Here is a 12964-nt window from a genome sequence, read left to right as displayed (position 1 = left end):
TAAAGACACAAACCCTGCTTATAATTTATTGTCCAGCACTTCCCCATACCTAGTTGTCTGTCATACGAAAGAGCCACCTGACTGGCAGACCTCTCAGCAGGATGATGGTTTGGACTTGGAAGCTTTGTCTGGAAGCTTGCAATAACCTCCCCAGCATTATAGCACTTACCTCTGCAGTAAGGCTAGCTGGTAGCAGAAAGCAGAAGACTCCCTCCCACCCACAACTTCATGGTCAGAGCTAGGGGAGCTTAGGCCTCCTGTGGTGACCCTAGAAGAAGAGGAAAGAGGGGCCACTAGGTCCAGGGAGGATGGAGGGGGTCAGGCCTGCTTTGCTTTGCTTCTCTTCGCTTCTCTACCTTTCATGAACACTAACATGGATACTCCAACTCAGGCGTATGATGGATCCAGAGGAGTGGAGAGGTGGGACTTCCTTGCCTGAGTCTCTTTTCTCTCCTTAATCCACCACAAGTCCTCACTGGTTCCTAGTGCACCTGCTGGTGCTGCTCTGGCTCAGGAGCTCTCCCTTAGATCTCTGGGATGAGTTGCCCAAACCACCAGCCAAATGGCAGTGACAGGCAGATCATATCTCAGCAACAGCTGCTGCAGTTTCATGAGGAATGAAACAAAAAGGCTTTCCCTGGGCTGAACAGAAGGCCCACTGCCAGCAGCACAGAGAAGAACTTCGTAGAGCAGAACCCTTACATCTCCTTTAGGAAGCACGAGGCAGCAAAAATAAAAGCATTGCTATCAGCTGCTGCCCCTTCTGTAGGTAAAGGATTGCAGGCATGTGGCTAAAACCTCTCAGGAAACATCCAGTTGAGCTTCAAAGGCCTAAATTGCTGCTGATTTGGCTTTCGTGTAGCCTTGGCCCTGAGTTCTGTGAGTGTAAACTCAGTGTCAAGGCTTAACCACCTCATCTGGCAGCACCTCATAGCTGCGTGGCACAGATGTGAATAATGGCGTGAGGTATAAAATAAGGAGAACTGTAATTTCTATTGCCTTAGCAACAACAAGGCATCAGGGAGGTGGTGAGCTCCCACACTAATGTTAATGGAGATGTCTTACCCCTGTGTATTCCCTGATGTGTTCTGCAATCCTGCAGGGAGACAAGAACATCAGCAGAACACCCCAGTGAGATAATGGGACAGTAACAGTGGATCCTTTGCTGTAAGATCACAGCCTGTTCCCAGGAAGTGATTCCCAGAGCTCAGCCTGCAGAGGGATCTGCTGAGTAGGGCTGAAAGGAGTATTCTCCCAATAGAAACATTACTGGAGGTGATATCTATATCCCAAGGTCTGGTTCATCACTGACTCGTTTTGCAGCAAGAACCAGTTTGGCTCCTGAGGTCTCTGCGTGGCTGAAAGCATCTGCCTTCTCCAAAAACATCCAAATTTGTTACCTTTGGGACCACTGCAGAAGAGACAGCAGAACCAGGCAGTTCCCAATCTGAGCTATCTCACATGGTTTCACATAGCTACTAGTGGGGCTTAGATGGACTTGACAGAAGTCAACACCAGTGTTGTGTTGGGACACTGAAGGGTAATTGCTGAAATGGAAGTGAGTGGAGCCTGTTTGAGGCTGGATGCTTTCCACTCCAAACACTCTGAGACACTGGCAACACTGCTTTGCAGCAGAAGAAGGTCTGAAATGCCAAGTGTGGTTGTAAACATGTCCCCAGAGGGAACCTGAAGGACCAGCCCCAAATGCCAGCTGTACTAGGATTAGTGCCTGCCCTGCTACTCCAGCCTGTGCTTGCTTTCCAACGAACCCAATTCCTAAGGTGCAGATTGCAGGAAAATAGGCCACCAATTGACTGGTGTCTCTCAAGCCTTCTAAGGGTCCTGCTGACAAGAGTGGGTCATGGCTGGAGGGAGTGGAGGACAATCTCACTCTCTAGTTTGAGGAACTTTAGGTAAGAAATTCTTAGAGCCACAAGTGCTCCCGGAAGCAGAATGCCCGTGCTCGGCCTTCAGCTCTAAGGAAAGTGCATCTCATCCCAGAGGAACTGGGGGAAGGGACAGGTTTAGTGCAAGCAGCCCTGGGTTCTCCTGGCTCTGCCAGGGTCTTCTCTTGATCTCCTGGGAAGTTGCTTAGACTTGGCTGAATCATTAGGGCACAGCCTGCACCAAGGGAGTGCAGATCCCCACTGCCTCCGGAGTGTCTTCAGCAGGCTGTGCGCCTGGGGGAAGCACAGTTCCTTCTGGGGTTTTCTGTTCCAAAAGGAGAGCATCCCTGTGTCCTCACCTTTTTCTTTGTCCCTCTTAGATTTATTACACAGCTCCCATGACCTACTCGTGCAGGCTACCCCTCACATGTTCTGGCTCAGTAGATGTGCACTCAGCTGCAGGACTGGCCTGCAGATTTGGTCATGGTCGCCAGGGGGGCTGATCAGCTTTGAGCCAAGAGACTTGTCTTATTGCTTCCCTGCTAGATGAGAGCAGCTGGGAGCCAGAGCAAAGCAGTGGTGATGGGAGGGACCCATTTCTGGCTACAGGTACCCCACCTGGAAATTGCTTAGCATCCCACTATGCCAGCAAAGCGTTCAAGCTACTTGGTTGTTTCATGCTCAGACGGGATATGGAGGGGTAGCTGCACTGAAACTGCTGGAGACAAGGGAGTAAGGACTTAAGTACTACCCCACACAACCTCAGCTCTGCTTCCCTAAAGCCAAACCTGTTCTCATGTGCCATGCCCTATCTTGCATTATGTTCACCTCCATCCCACATCCTCATGTTTCAAGCACACTTGCTGGCCCTCACTGTGAACAGTGGAGCTTTGTTGGTGCAAGGCATAAATGCAGCAATTGGCAGAGCATACACTGCTATCTGTGTAGAGGTTTGGCTGCAATAAGGGGAATTTGGGATGAGATGCGCTAGGTGGATCAGAGTGGATGATCTCAATGGCTTTCAGATCAGAACATCAGATGATTTTAAACACATCTGTAGAGACAGAAGTTGCAGTCATCTTCAGAGCCAGTGTTCCCCTAATTACACATGGAAACAGGTCTGTGAGAGCTTCCCTCGTTCTTGTGCTTGCTGAGACTGACCTTTATCCTAGTCAAGACAGGGCCTAAGCTTTCCCCTTTGACTACTATGCAGAGGTTATGCCATGCAACATAGGCCATGCTTTCTTTCCTGTTCAAAAGGGGGCCTCTGCTTGGAAGTAAGAGGCAGTAGCTGTGCTAGTTTGTGATTTGGAAGGACAAGTACTGGCAGTGCCATAGCAACGAAGTTTGCTGCCTGCAGCAGCAGCGCATCTTTGTCCCGCTCACAGATCCAGGGGGCACACTCCCCCCCATGCTTGCCCAGGAGTGCATGCAGCGATGGGAGCCACCCTTTCTCTGTCCCCACATCCCCCCAAATGAGTCACTCGCGGCTCTGTCCCACACCCCATCCTGGCTGGGCAGCAGCTGTTGGTGCCCCTTCACTTTGACATCTGGGGCAGTTGCCCCTCTCACTCCACCTTGCTATAGCACTGAGTATTGACACTGCTAGATGTGTGCAGAAAGCTTTTTTAAGATGCTGAGAATTTTATCTTTCGTTGAAGGCAGAGATACTATCTCAGGAAATCCTCAGCTAAATGACCACAAATTTGCTCCACAAACAACATCCTTCCCTTTCTATGGTATACCAGTGCTCAAGGCCATTCACTACAGCAGCAGTCCTCAAACTTTTTAACTCAACCCCTCTTCCCCCCATCAGAAAATGCCAGCCTATAGTTTTTGCTTGCTTTTTGACTATGGAAAATATGATAGAGCAATTTTCTGTTGCAGAGAAGTCGGAATGACCACAACAGGCCAGAATGTGTTTTTAAGTTATGGCTTCCTATTTACTATCTCTGGATTTGTCTTGTGAACCCTGTTTGCACATCTAACAGTGCTAGCATTGCATAGCACCCTGCAGCACTCTTGAAAGGATCTTGTAACACCCTGGTTGAGAATCACTGCACTACACACATCCATTCAACAGCACATTGAAGAAATTGGCTCTTATACAGAAAATTCTGCTTATGCTTTGCTACCACTCCTCCGTGAGACATCATTCAGAATAATATATAATTCCTACTACAAGTTGTACTAGAAGCAAAACTTAGAGAAAGAGCAGTCGTGTGCATTTACAGATATTTTGAAATTGGCCAAGGGGCAGCATTCAGGTACCATGCAATAAAAGGTGGAACTGTAGACAGGTTTCCTTCCTCTTTTATCAGTAAGCCAATTTACCAATATACTTGCACTCCAGGTAATACATTCCACATTCGTCCCCTAACCAAACCATAGTCACCCTTCTACTCAAGGGAGCAAAAATTTAAGAAGGAATTGCTTAACTGCTAAATTGGACTTAGCCCAGCCATGGAGAAGGGGATACAAACTCCTTTACAAGACAAGAGATGTATCTTAATAGCTTACCAGTCTCTCCAACATCTTAAGAAATTTGGCATGTCTTCTCTGAATTCCCTCCCATTTGGTTACATCTTTCCAGCACTGGAAAATGGTTCTGGGTCCCAAACTACCTACCATGTTTTGAGGCACTATCTCATCTGAGTGGTACAGTCGTGGAGTGTCACCCCTCCTCTGTGCTGATGGAGCTACCACATCACCCTGGTGATTAAAAACATCCTCCAAAAGAAGATAGAGAGTCTATTTCACAACTCCTAGGAGCTTCCTTTTCCTGCCCTTGCCCCTCGATTTACCTGCAGAGAAAGATAAAAAGACAAACTGTCCATCTGCATCCAGGAAGTACTTTGTGTAAAACTGGTGCAGCTTCTCCCAAATTGTCTTGCAGCACAGAGGACCAATAGGACATCTTTGTCATCACCAAAATCCCCATAAAAAAGTATACAGGTTAGTTCAAGATGCTACCAGCTCTGTAAACTTCACTTTGCCTCCTCTGACTTCCCTTTTCATTAACAGTAGACCATCAGAGAGAAGCCATGTAAGGCTATGGGAAGGGAAGGGAAGCCAAGGGGCAAGTCTATGACTGAAAAAAGCCTTTTAATATTATGAGGCTTGTGAATGCAAATAGGATTATAATTTCAGAGGATGAACTACTCCAGTATCCCCCTGCACATTTAACAAGTAAAAATGGATGCTGGCTCTGACAGGACTCCTTTGCTCTGTGATAACTGCAAGTCCCAGTGGGGTGATTTGTCCACAGGCCACTTTTGCTCCTCAGATGTCTGAAGTTAATTCTTGCTAGTGAAAGGAGCCTAAGGACAGCCTGGGAGAGGGGGGGCAGAGCTCACCAAAACTCACCACAGTGGAGGTGCTCCCAGGGAATGGAGGCCTCTTCTGTAAATGCTGTCAATGTAAAGGAAAGCCCAGGGTTAAACAGGCTATGGGGAGTGAACTATGGAAGTCACAGGTAAGTCAAGTTGACTCAAGGAAACTGGGCTGCTGCTGGCAGCACTGGTAAATGAGGGGTTTCCTGGTGAAAATGGCCTTGCCCCATTCATAACAGCACCATCACAGGTTGTGCCTAAGCCTCTGCTCTGGTAAGTCTTGTTGGATCTTGTACTCCTGGCTCTTTGATTCGACCTTGCTTGGCTCTGTTCCTGGACCTCGGCTTTCAGGATATTTGCTCTTGCATCTGCTAGCTTAGTTTGTGACTCCTGAATCTTGACCCAACCTATGGTTTGAACTGTGCCCTTGCATTTCCCGCCTTGGGATTAGTAATTCGGTTCCAGACTGTAGAACCATAACTTGGCCTTTACATCGGACCTTGCCTCTGAATTTCCCCCTTCGGTTTGGTCATTAGGATTCCTTCTTCCTTCCCCAGTGGCCTAACCACTAAGCCAGACTGCCTGTGACCCAAGCCCTTACAGTGGTGTGGAAACCTGGGAATACTGCTTCATCTCCCTTTTTCCCTGTAGAAAGTATTTGGACCCGCCTGCTTGTTCTCTCCTCACTCACTGTCCTTTAGGGTCTTCCAACTAAAATCAACTACCCAATAAATGTGTTTTTTTTTTTCTCCAGTCAGTCTCCATTCCACGTACCTACTTCTGCTATGCACATGCCAACCCTTGAAACAAGGTGGGGAGGCTGCTCTGAAGTCTCCCCATACTGCCCATGTTGTGTAGCTGCAGTGCTGCAGAAGTAGTATAATAGCATATCCACTAAGTCACAGGCTACCTATTTGTCTTCCCCCACTCACTGGTATCTACCTGCCTTGTAAATACAAGCAAGCCAGTGCCCCACCACCTTTCTCCCAACTTTTCCTTGCTCGTGGTGCTATTCCAATAGGGTCTGTCTGGCTGTGTTGTCATTTCCTGGGATTTCATAGTATCATAGTAGCTAGGGTCAGAAGGGACCTAAACAGATCATCAAGTCCAACCCCGATCATCAAGTCTGACCTCGATTTCTGTGAGGCTTTTCAATGTATTTGGTGGGTTTTTGGTGGAAAGTCCCAGTTTCCTGAGTTATGCAACTACATGAGAAAAAAAGTCCCTTCCTGGGTCCACTGCTTGCTCTGGACATTGAGGTAGAGAACCACGTACAGCAGAACACAGAACAGAGCCATAGAGGAGGTCTCCGTGCCAGCAAAGAATACGTCCTGAGTTGTTAGGGCAAGGTTTGTCTCATTGAAACTTGTCTCTGGATTGTTTTTAGCCTGAAGAAAGTAAACCAGACTACAGGTTTCCCTCGCTTTATGCAGATTCTATATGCGTGAATTTCCTCTTATGCGATTATTCTTTTTATACCAAACATTCATTATATGTAAGGTAAATTCACTCTTATGCGATTTTGGTGTGGTGGAAGCCCACAGTCAGATGCTTTGCGCGGTGCATCGTGAGAGTGATGCACACCAAAATATCTGTTCTCCTCACTTGCTGTCTGCAACATGTTTCTCTAGTTGCCATCCCTATTATGATCATGCCCTGTGCTTGTGTGCACTGTCTGTTGTTGATGAGTACCAAAATAGTATTGTAAAAGTGGTAGAAATGGGTCTGGGGGGCAGTACCGTCGAAGCCTTGGAACGTATCCCTATTTGTAACATGGCAAAGTGGGTTCCTGTAGCAGGACACTAAGGTGCCTGCTACTCTCGGAGCAGAGGCAGGAACTCAGGTGCCGGTTGCCGGGACAACTGGTTAAGGAGGGAATTGGCCACACCTGCGCCTGGTCAGCTGACTGGGAGGGGCAGGGCCTGGCTCCCACATAAATCCCAGGCCTAAGGCCGGGAGAGCAGTTTTCCCTGCTGGCAGCCAAGGGAGAAGGGAGCTCTGCCGGACAAGCGAAGGGGAGGGGCATGACTGCTTGACCAGTTCCTGATGCTGTTAAGGGGTGGAGTATGCCCCGGTGGGGATTGAAGGATGTTTAGCCGAATGATGTTTTAGGCGGGCGGCTTGGATTTTGTTATAGCCCGGGGGCTTGTGTTTTTTGTTTGTTGTTTGTACCGGTGGTTTGGGTGAGGCTAATAGGGGATGGAGGAGGCCTCATAGGGGACCTGCAGCAGCATGGGAACCCCAGCCCCAGAGAGGGGGCAGCGAGACAGAGCGAGACAGTGCTGTGGAAAGCCCAGGGAGGACAAGGGGAGGGCCAAACTGTAACAAGGCCCAGATCAAACCACGTCAGTATCATCCGCGAGGTTTGGGCTGCGGTGTAGGGGAGGAAAAGGAGCCACAGATAGCACCCCCTGGCACCAGGGAAATAAATGGTCAGCTTCCCACTAATTAACATCCATTAATTAATTAAGATCAAGGCATGGCAGGTGAGAAGGCAGGAGGGCGGAGTCACCAGTAGACGGACTCCAGAAGAGGCACTCCTGTCACAGTTCCCTTTATGCAAATTTGAGTTATGCACTGTTTTCTAGGAACGCATGTACAGCATAAAGCAGGGGAAACCTGTATAATGCAAGACAGGCTTCTCCCCCTGCTGTTTCTTTTTGGATCTCTTGAGTGTATTGTAACAAACTGTTTCTGACCTTGCAGTGGCAGGACTTTGACAGTGCTTTCGTTCCTCTGCTTTTCCTGTGACAGGATAGGGTGTTCTTGATGCCTTTTGGACATTAGACTGGCAGTTGTGCAGCGGGGTTGTTCATGCAGTTTTGTTTGAAATAGGCTAGACAGGCTTAGACAGGGGTGATCTTGCCAAGAAGAGGGAGTTGGACTAGATGTGACCTCCTAAGGTCCCTTCCAGCCATAGTTTTCCGTGGTCCACAACTGCAGACAAAGGATCAAAGAACAGCTTTATGGAGGGTCAGAATCCAGAATGTGTTTGCAAGGTATTGCCAGACCAATTCCCATTTTCTTGAAGTCTGCTTATGGTTGTGACCAGAGTTGCAATCACTCTGAACTCCAGGGATGCCGACCCTGTAATCCAAAGGCGTGACTCTAGCTTGTGTAGACATAGCTAAGCCATCTTTAAATCAACTGGCTCTGTTACTGACAGTTGTGTAGCTGTGGAACATGAAGCTTAGCATGGGCTAATTGCTCAAGTATTTATGCAGGGTTTACCCAGTATTTACCTGGTAGGGTTTTGCAGCCCACACTGAACCCCTGTCACCATGGCTGCAATCATACTTACAGGCTCAGTAGCATAATGAAAGAGGGGATGACCAGGTCCCCAGCCTTGGGTACCGATCCTGGCTTGGGCACAAAAATAGCAGCAGCTGCACTGCAGGACCAATTACCATTGCCACTGCTGACAGCACAGCCACTCAAGCTGCCCTGCATGCTGCTTGTGCCTACGGCGCTCAAATGTCCAGTTGTGCCTGTATCTGGACTGTGGTATAGGCATCTTCTCTGTTCAGGATTTAAGTTGGAAATATTTTGGCATTGCCTTCAAGGCTTAGGACTTTTAATCTCATGTCTTCAAGGGGACTGGTGCATCTGGAACTGGATATCAGTATGATGGATAACCCTATGTCTTTGCTAGCTGCTGCTCAAGGACTTGCATATGTTGGTCATTAGGAAAACCCAGTAGAGACTCCTTGTCAAGAATGGGATGAGAATGTGGTGAATACTCTGGAAGGATTGAGAGGTGTAGATTCTCAAGTAGTTAAGAATTGATGTATTTAAAGTTTTATTAGAAAATGTTAAAAATCATGGTTTTTTACATGGCTTTGTAGAGTTATAATATAATTTAGGGCCCCATGCATGGTAGCTACAGAGATACACAACTGGTGTATGCTAACACAGTCTGAGACTTGCAGTTAGTCACGCAGCTTACATTAGCTCAGACTTTAGGGAGTTAAGCGATTCCAATGCTGTGCTATGATGACAAGAAATCTAGGACTCTGTGCATGATAATTGCATTGGTAGAGTTGTTAAGGTGGCAAGGCATTCTTAGACAATGGTTTTAGCATGCGGTGTATAATTGCTGGGGTGGAGAATATAAACTCTCACCCCAATCAAGGGACAGCTTCCTGAATGATTTGGACGTCAGGCACACAGCTGAGAAATGTGGAAAGTGATTAAAATGATAACACGCTGATAGGCAAGAGAGAGGCCAGCTGTCTGCATCCATATGCTAGCTTGTTATGGGATGGTTATAAGTGTCAAGATGCATTTCCTAGAGAACTTTGGTTTTGTATGAACCCTGGCAAACTCCTCCTCTGTCAGTTGGACTAACCAACTGACAATGAATAAAGGCTGTTTGATTTCTATTTGGTTTCTTTTACTGACTAGCAAACCTGCAGAAGTGGGACTGGAAGAAGTGCCCCTGGAAGTTGCAACAAACATAATCAAGGCCTCAGTATAACTAGCAGGGATCCTTCTGTTACTAATACAGAACCTTGCAATACCACTCAGTCCCAAAGCATCTGTGTGTCTCTCTCCTTTTCTGTCTCCACCAGGAAAGAATTGATCAAGTCCTGTGTGAAAGCTGGATCCCAGGTTGCCTTGTGTTCCTTCACAGTCTCCCTGAGGAAGTCAAGGGTAGCATCGTGGGCTCAGAGGACTTTTTGATGATGCTCAGGAAGATGCATCAACCAAGGCATCATGTTCAGAATCTAGGAAGTTAGAGAAGGGAAAGTGTTAAGGCAGGAGAGATCCTCAACCAATGCATTGATAAAGAGATGGAACTGGGCTTGGGGAGTGCCCGGGGGGGCTGTATGTGCATACATGTTTGGAAGGGATGTGCAGGTGTGGGGCAGGTGCCTGCCAGGACTGGGGGAAGGTGTCTGGGTGCCGGGGCTGCAGCGGGGCAGGGGGGTCTGAGGCAACACTTGATGCTGCTGGCAAGCCCAGCTCCACACTGTTGCCAGTGGGGCCTACCTATAGGTGCCTGCCCCTCCAGCAGGGGAAGGGGGAGTGGGAGGTCCTTTGGGGGTAGTGGGGAGCTGCGTGGACAGGCCAGCAGTGCCAGGGGCCAATGCCTGTGTCTCAGGGGCAAGGCAGCTGTGCAGTGTTGCCTGGAGGGGTAGGTGGACTGTGGCAAAGCTGCCTGGCCTAGCATGAGAGCCTCCCCCCACCGGGGAGGAGCGGGGGGCCACTGGCATCCCTTCCTCCTCCCTCCAGCCTGTGCCGAGGCCAGACTCGCTCCACCACTGCCCACATGAGCTAGAGCTACTGCAGCTGTAGCACTCCAGCCCTGGCAGGACGGAGACTGCGTGGAGCCTCTTGCCCTCCTCCTGCCCACGGCATAGCCAGAGCCCGCACTCTGCTTCATGCTGCTGCTGTGGAGTGCAGCGCTGGTCCTCCCCATCGCGCCCCAGCCCTAGCCAGCAGTGTGGGGCAGTGTGTGGTGCCCCAGCCTCTGCCTGTATTTCCTCATGAAGTACATTGCATGCACCTTGTGCTGGAGGCCGCCCTGTCACATCCCCACAGACTACTATCCTCTGAGTCTGCATGGGCCAGGTGGCAGTTGGGCTAGGGGGGCAGGGGGCTGCAGGTCAGTAGTGAGGGGCACCAGCATGGCTGGCAGAGATAGGCAGCTGTGGGCTGGGGGTGAGGGGCACTGGCAGGGCCAGGGGGCTGTGGGTTGATAATGAGGGGCACCAGAGGGGACAGGGGGCTATGGGTTGGGAGTGAGATGCAACAGTATACCAGGGCTGCTCAGTGCCACAAAGCAGCAGCAGGGACAGCCAAAGCTGGACCTGTGTCCTGGTGAGAAAAGGGGGAGCTCTGATATTCCATGATAAAACAAACAAACAAACAAACCCAAAATCAAATGCCAAAATATATAGGTATTTAGAATTAATTTCATTTTAATGATGGAAGCACTGGTAGGCTTCCAAATTGCTTTAACATTGTAAATATATCAATAAAATATTATGTTCAGCTGATACCTGTATCTAGAGTGGTGTTTCATTTTAGTTGCACAAAAATGTGGATTTTTCAGTTTAATTGCAGAAAAAAGTGCCAGGGAGGGGAGGAGTTAATAAAATATCCCAAATTCTTTGAACAGAGAAAACCAGGATTCCTGCATTATGCAGGTATCAGCCAATACCTCTAATATCATCCCAGCCAAAGCTGTCTAGCCAGGTCTTAAACCTCCAAGGATGCACCTTCTACCACCTCTCTGGGTAACGTGTGCTAGTGTTTTACTACCCTTCTGGTGAGAATTTTTCCTAATATCTAACCTAAACTTCCCTTGCTGCAACTTGAGACCGTTGCTTTTTGTTTTGGCATCTGCCACCACTGAGAGCAGTCTAGCTCCACCCTCTTTGGAACCCCCCTTCAGGTAGCTGAACGCTGCTATTAAATCCCCTCTGTCTTTTCTTCTCTAGACTAAATAAGCCCAGCTCCCTCAGCCTCTCCTCAGAAGTCATATCCCTCACAGCTCCCTCACTGCCCTCTGTTGGACTCTCCAACTTGTCCACATCCTTTCTGTAGTGGGGGACTCCAAACTGAACACAGCACTCCAGATGTGGCCTCACCAGTGCTAAATAGTGGGGAATAATCACTACCCTTGATCTGCTGGCAACACTCCTATCAATGCAGGCCAGTATGCCATTAGCCTTCTTGGCAACAAGGGCACACTGTTGGTTCATATTCAGATTATTGTCCACTATAACCCCCAGACCCTTTTCTACAGAGCTGCTTCCTAGCCAGTCAGCCCCCAGCCTGCACTGGTGCATGGGATTGTTCCATCCTAAGCACAGGACTTTGCACTTGTCCTTGTTGAATGTCAGGAGATTCCTTTTGGCCCAGTCCTCCAATTTGTCTAGGTAACTCTGAATCCCAGCCCTACCCTCCATCATATCTACTAGTCCCCTCAGTCTGGTGTCATTTGCAGACTTGCTAAGGGTACACTCTATGCCATCTTCCAGGTTGTTGATGAAGACATTGAACAAAACTGGCCCCAGGACTGACCCCTCGGGCACTTCACTTGATACTGGTTGTCAGCTAGACCTCAAGCCATTGATTACTACTCTCTAATTGATGCTCGAGTCAGTTTTCTATCCACCTTACAGTCCATTCATTCAGCCCATATTTCCTTAGCTTGGCTGGGAGAATGTTGTGGGGGACTCTATCAAAAGCCTTGCTACAATCAAGGTACACCACATTCACCAGTCTCCCCACATCCACAGAGTCACTCATCTTATCATAGAAGACAGTCAGTTGATCAGGCATGATTTGCCCCTGGTGAACCCATGCAGACTGTTCCTAATCGACTTTTTCTCCTCCAAGTGCTTAGAAATGGATTCCTTGAGGATCTGCTCCATGATTTTTCCAGGGACTGAGGTGAGGCTGATTTGTCTGTAGTTTCCTGGATCCTCCTTTTTCCCTTTCTGGCTCTGCAATTGCATCAACCATCTCTCTCAGCATCCTCAGGTGCATCCCATTTGGCCCCATGAACTTGTACACGTCCAGCTTCTCTAAGTAGTCCCTAACCTCTTCTTTCACCACTGAGGGCTATTTACCTCCTCCCCAAACTGCTGCCAGGTGCAGTAGTCTGGGAGCTGGCAGTATCTGTGAAGACTGAGGCAAAAAAGGCATTGAGCACTTCAGCCTTTTCTGTATCTTCTGTCACAAGGTTGCCTCCCCCATTCAGCAAGGGACTCGCACTTTCCCTGATCCTCCTCT

The 12964-nt window shown here is 48.7% G+C and overlaps 1 long non-coding RNA gene across 1 annotated transcript in view; it reads right to left on the bottom strand.

Moving 5' to 3' along the window:
• Nucleotides 1-8993: 8993 nt before the first annotated feature.
• The window catches only part of LOC109281527 (uncharacterized), a 32768-nt gene continuing 28797 nt past the window's right edge, over nt 8994-12964 (bottom strand). Inside the window, exon 2 of the long non-coding RNA XR_002088197.2 lies at nt 8994-9945. This is a non-coding gene — a long non-coding RNA (uncharacterized LOC109281527). The remainder of the gene's footprint in view (nt 9946-12964) is intronic.

Source organism: Alligator mississippiensis, chromosome 4 (assembly GCF_030867095.1).
Source record: "Alligator mississippiensis isolate rAllMis1 chromosome 4, rAllMis1, whole genome shotgun sequence".
NCBI lineage: Eukaryota > Metazoa > Chordata > Crocodylia > Alligatoridae > Alligator > Alligator mississippiensis.
Note: the sequence above shows the minus strand (reverse complement) of the source record. Positions and strands in the feature narration are given on the sequence as shown.